This window comes from Amphiura filiformis, chromosome 7, assembly GCF_039555335.1.
Source record: "Amphiura filiformis chromosome 7, Afil_fr2py, whole genome shotgun sequence".
NCBI lineage: Eukaryota > Metazoa > Echinodermata > Ophiuroidea > Amphilepidida > Amphiuridae > Amphiura > Amphiura filiformis.
In genome coordinates, this window is record NC_092634.1 from 20606542 (window position 1) to 20612854 (window position 6313).

The window sequence follows — 6313 nt, forward strand, 5'->3', positions numbered from 1 at the left end:
CACAAATATAATAAGGACAAATCAAACAATTACAATAATAACAAAAACGGCAAACCAATGTGATGCATGTTTATAAGTAATGAGACATTAAGAATCTTTTAAAAATTTACTTGAATTTCTTTGCGGTAGGCCTATCCCGCGCGGCGGCCCGCTATAAGCGCCTTCGATTACAAAAATGCAACACCTATAGTAGGCCTATGGATGTTGGTGTTATATTATTATCGTATTGAACAAACAATAAATTCAGAAAGAATTAAAACAATTTATTCTAATAACCAAAATAAAACCTATGCGTTTTCCATTAAAAAAAGGACAGGCCTAGGCCTACTTCGCATTGACTAGGCTCGCGCGTATCGGGCTGAAAAGCATCGCAAAGTTTAAAAACAAAAAAGGGCGGTTTTAGAAAATGTATAACAAAAAGGAAACACCTAGTATCAACGTCAAGTTTGCGGGATTTAGAAAAGGACATCTGTGAATATCAAACTGCAATATTTCACTTCAACACAGAAAATCTCAAAAAATTTCAAAAAGTACTATAAAACATTGTGTTTTTAGAGTAATAATCACAATGGTCAGCTATGGTTGATGAAAAACTGTCGACCCCAAGCCAATTTTCACTGCCGTCGTTGGTGGCGCGCTGTATTTGGAATCGCGAGAATTGGGAGACATGTCTGGCTGTAAGACGTGTCTTTGTGTCTTAATTTATGTTTTATTGGTCAGTTATATTTTCGATTATTTCTATTTTTCAAGACACGTCTATTGCCATGTCTTACATATGACACCAAGACACCATTTTCACAATTTCTTATGTATTGCTTATTTGGGGAAGCAGAAATTCCACCGAATCAAAGTGGCAAACTTCCCTGAAAAGAGGCTTTCTTGATTCCACATTTTGGTTTAGGTCTTCATGAATACATCAATAAATGTTCATTGAAGAGATCTATTGTAAAATAAAACTGGCGGCAGAGGAGACTAAATTTTCCGACTACGATACGGTGGCGCGGGGTTCGCTCCCCAGCAATGCCCAACTTAGAGATTGCATTTGTCGTAAAATTTGGGCGTGCGGAGCAAACTGGATTTTTTTTCATGAGCGACCCTCCCCCCTTTCAAAAACATCGATCTGCCTGGTTCTTTCATCCGCATCACATGACAGTGCGATGATCCACTTGACCCGATTCCAACATCATGAACATGACAACATTAATGATCCAAAACGTCCAACTCATGGATTTAAAACATGCTAAAAAGATTCGAAACTCATCCTCGGGCGTTAACTTTGCCTTGGAAATACATCAAAGAGATTTGTGAGAATTAGGCGATATAATATGGCTTAGTTTATGTCATACTTCATTAGAAAATGTCAAAAAAGTAGTGCCTTGAAACTGTCATTCTTAATTGGTTACAAAAAAATGCGATGATATAAGCATTAATATTATTCGTACTAAAATCTGGAGCAGATCGACATGCGATATTCGGTTCTCATTTATGTAATTTGAATTCATTACAAGCCGTGTGTTATGTTAATTATCCAATCAGTGCATTATGAATCTTGATATTCATATTGTCATGGGTTGATAGATGGTAATGGGTCATGGACCTTATCACTGCTTATGTCACTCCCAGGGACCTATCTGCTCCGCGCTTTTTACTAGCGCCAAAAAAAGTATAGGCTACTTGCCATACATCTTTATAGTCATAATCCCCTCGTTTGCTGTATGAAAATGATCATGATGAAAACAAGATCATGATCCTCAACCATAAATCACTGATTCTGGAACGCATTCCATGAATCTGTGGATTAGGATCAACCCACATATATCCCTGATGGTGCCAGATATTCTATGGGAAAGCTAGTCTTTGTCAAAGACTGACTCGCGATAGTGTCGGACTCGCGATCAAGGGGGTGAGCGGCGAATACGAGCCGCGAAGCGGTGAATGGTTTCCGAAAGTGTGTGGTTCCCAGTAGTTTCTCTCCCTATGGATTATATAGGTACAGACTACGGGAAAGCCAGATATCCCGATAACGTAATTGACACAACCAAAGATCCGGACATCAACATGATCAAACATTCAGGACACGCAAAGTCCCGAACGTGCATAAAAATGTATTCGAGATTCGCAGGTTCATAAACTCGAAATCACGGCAGAGGGGCGGGCGGGGCCAGAAAAACGGTATCTCATTATGAGGGCCGCGGGGATGAGGGGCTAGGCTGGTGCTGATTATGGGGAGTGGGGTTAGCTCACCGGCGTACAATCGTTTTGTGATTGCGCGACTGTAAAGGCCTAACATAGCCATCATGATTATGTTGAATGTTATTTTGACGTCATGACGTGGGGTATGAATGACGTGAAACCGGTACAAGCTGGTACATGGTACAACTGCAGTCTTATTATACACGAGGCTACTTGTAACATGAATGTCATGTGATGTCATCAAAATTTTGACGTCATCGTCATTGTGTGGGGGTAAAGATTTGTCGGCTGACATCACAAACTTATGCACTCCATGGACCTTTCTGGCATTGGCTTTCATCATGTTCATGATAAGATACAATGAAATCTCAACAAACCAGTATTCAAATTAAATCATGGTATACACATGGATGGTATACACAAACTTAGGTCACTAAATTTCGAGAAAACGTCGAATCTTATAATTCCAAAATCAGTCCGCTATACTGATAAGTTAATGCCAAAAGACTGAATATTGTTATGATGAAACGTCGCAGGAAAACAATACCCTCAACGCATTTGAGATATATTAATGCAATTGTCCTAATAGAAAATCATAATTCTAAAGAAATTCGGTAAATATATGTAAAATTAAATACCAATTTTCGATTTTATTTTTAAATAATCAAGTTATGACCCTAAGGGCCCCGCGCACACGACCATTGATCATATTAATATTTATCCACGTGCTGGCACGCGAGTAGGACAATACCCTTAAACCTGATTGTAATCAAGCAAAATAATCGCAAATGATCAGCTTTAAACAACCTATTAAACATTCCAAAAGTAATTCAAAATTCAAAAGAATGAAATATAAATATGGATTAAGATGTTTTAATTCTCCAGCTGGCAGAAGGTTTAAAATATTGATACGTTTTATTTCTTTGTTTTATCGCAGATTAATTTAGCTTACCCGTTACCGTTACAAAACCAAAACGCGCGAATTTTGAAATTCATCAAAACCAAACGCATTTTCCGCTTGGATTGTCTTTTATGCTGCCCTTAAGTCATGCAAAGTTTTATAATTACCACATTTTCCGGCACCCTTAAGTTTGGTCTTTTCTTGGTCAAGTGTAACAAAGATTAATAAATGTGACGTGTCATGTCAAAAGGAGACACTTTTGGGCAGGGTCGTAAATGGAGAAATAGCCAAAAATCTGCCCGGGGTGATTTTTTCACAATTTGGGTTTGTTGCAAATTTGTGATGTTATTAATGTTTAGAATATTGTCTGATCGTTTCAGACCGGAATATAACTGGCATCTTGTATTTTTTGAGACATTTTTCTAGGTAATTCCTACTCCCTACATTGTCAATAATATCTTTAAAGGCCGATATCTCAATTCCCAATTTTATATTACCATAACTTACAAACTCAATATCTTCGTTTAGGAATGTCTGATTTCATTGGGGAAAACGGCGTTGTGGAACAAAATATCTCTATATTTAAGATATGTAAAAACCTCAAAATTGATAACCTGCCCAAAAGTGTCTCCTTTTGACATGACACGTCACAAATAGTTAACGAATTCATATTGTGGTGAGCTTCTTAAATAGTATCACGCCAACTTATGTACCTGAATATACATCTAGTTTTAGTTTTGATTCAGCTAATTAAGCGAATAAACCACTCCATCGGTAGCCGTGGATGTGGTAATCTGAAGATGCGGCACATATGGCTCATTTAATTCTTGCACCTTGCAGAAAATGCAGGACTTCGACCTCCTTTCATCGGTCGTCGGTCGTTCACACTTCCCCTAACACAATTTAACTTTAAGGGGCCTGTTGCTTGATTAATATACTATCCAGAGGTCTACTGGATAGTATATTAATAAAGCAACAGACCCCTTGAACGCAGAGTTTACGTCAGCAACCCTCGCGCTGCGCGCTCGGCACTTCGGGTTGCATGGACTCGCACTATAAACTCGCTCACAAAGTAAAACTGCGGCACTACAACTTCCCCAATGACGTTGATTGCTGCATGCATTGTTTCACCATATAATATCCGTTTGTCATCTTTGCCATGACGGATATTATTTTGACAACTATCAATTTGTCATTTTACTTGTCATTCATTATTTCGTAATTACAAGTTTATCAATGGAGACATAATAATTTATGGAGCTGCAAATGTAAAATAATTTAAGAGTTTTTAATACATTTTCAGTGAAACAGTGATTGTTGTTTGAATTTTTAGTCTGCCAAATTAGACTACATTTTTGTCGAAAAAATTCATATTTACAGAGAAGCATCTAGCATGACAGTACAGAGTACGAGAAACAATAAAATGTGCAGAATTGGTCACCAACGACAGAGAATGTTACCCTGGTCTATGCCAACGATCAAGAGAAGGGGACATCCCGTCAGTCCGAAACACCGTCACGCGTCACGTCAGTCCGAAAATCTAATTGAAAAAGACGTCAATCCTAACCCTAGCCCTAACTTCAATACGATTTTCGGATTATCGGTGTTTCGGACTGACGGGGAGACCTCATGCAAGAGAAGAAGACCGCAAGACAAACTTGCATGCAAGGCAAGGCGCATCTCGTCTATGGACATGATTGAGAACTCTCACACCTGAGCCCTCGAAAAACGTCCTAAAATTCAGTAACTCTTTTGAGAACCATTACAATATTTAAAGAACATGTCAGAACCACGAAGAGGTTCCTCAGAGTGCCCAAAGATCCTGTTATGATACACCATTGTAAGACTGTGAGGACAAACATTAAAAAACACTATGGAACTTTTTTTCTTGCGAGATGCATCATGTGCATGTGCGCACTTGCGACCATATCGCAGAGCGACACTTCAATTGCTCAATAAAACCATGGTTGCCTCACATAATCATCCCACATGATTTTAACATTAGTAGGCATATGACATCATTGGCGATACCAATCATGTGCGTATCTCTGCACAGATCCGGGGTTCAGATGAAAAGGTGTGACGTCATCATGATCATATGCCAAACCAAAATGTCACGCCGTTTCGTCATAATTTCTGTCTTTATCATGTGACATCACTGTCAAATTAGTCACCTCTTTTTCAGTTGCAACTTTCTAGCAATCAAATAGGATTATTTGACATATCAATCTGTTCCATCACTCCACCACCATGAATAATCATGAGTGTCTTGTCATGATAAATGCCAGATTTGTATGCATTATTTGCTATAGCCTATAGGCCTATGCGTGATTTTTCCAACACGTCGCGCATCCCGGGTCGCGCATGCAGTTCCATTTCCCTATTCAGTTAGTGTTTTAAAATATTATAAACTTTCAATAATATTAACTCAAATTTGGCTTTGAGAGTATGCCCTTTGCTTGGCCAACTCATAACTCGGTCATGTCTCAAAATTCTCAGTTCCCAACACGGCTCAACTTTTGCCTTGTTATCCGCCGATAATGAATGACAAGTTAACCAAAATAATTATTATAGTCTCGCGGTCATTTATTAATAAATTGGACATTAACAAATTCCCTTTGTTTTATAATATCAAAAATCCTTAGAGAGAATCAACTTTAAACTTTTTACCCTTGTCTACGCGAAATTTTTCTCACGATTCTCAAAACGACTGACCATTTTCGCGTCAGGTCTGATATAACCCGGTGCATAGTCCAGCGATTTTTCTGTCAAGAAAATGTGCGCACGATGCCATTATTTTGGAGAAAATCTTCCTAAGTTGCCTATTTGTTAAACAAGAGTATATGCCGAGATGAAAACGAATTTACAAACTAGATTCAGCGATTTTCTCAAATAATTGTTACTTTTGCCGATTTCGGCAAAGATACACAAATTTGTGAAACCACAGATATTGTGACGAAACAAGCGTCGCCGGCATTTTTTTCTGCGGAAATATCGCAGCAGAATACGGTCTACGTGACTTTTTACTACTAGTATTTTTATAGTGAGAGCGATACAGGTTCGCAGCGATGAAATATCTCGTAACTATGTACCTGACTTAACCCTCGCTCCACAGAGGACTTAAACTTGGCATTGGTGTTGGTCAACGAAAACAAAATTATGGTAAACTACAAAGACAGATGTTTGTTTCTTTTTGGCCAGGCCGACAAAAAACGAAAA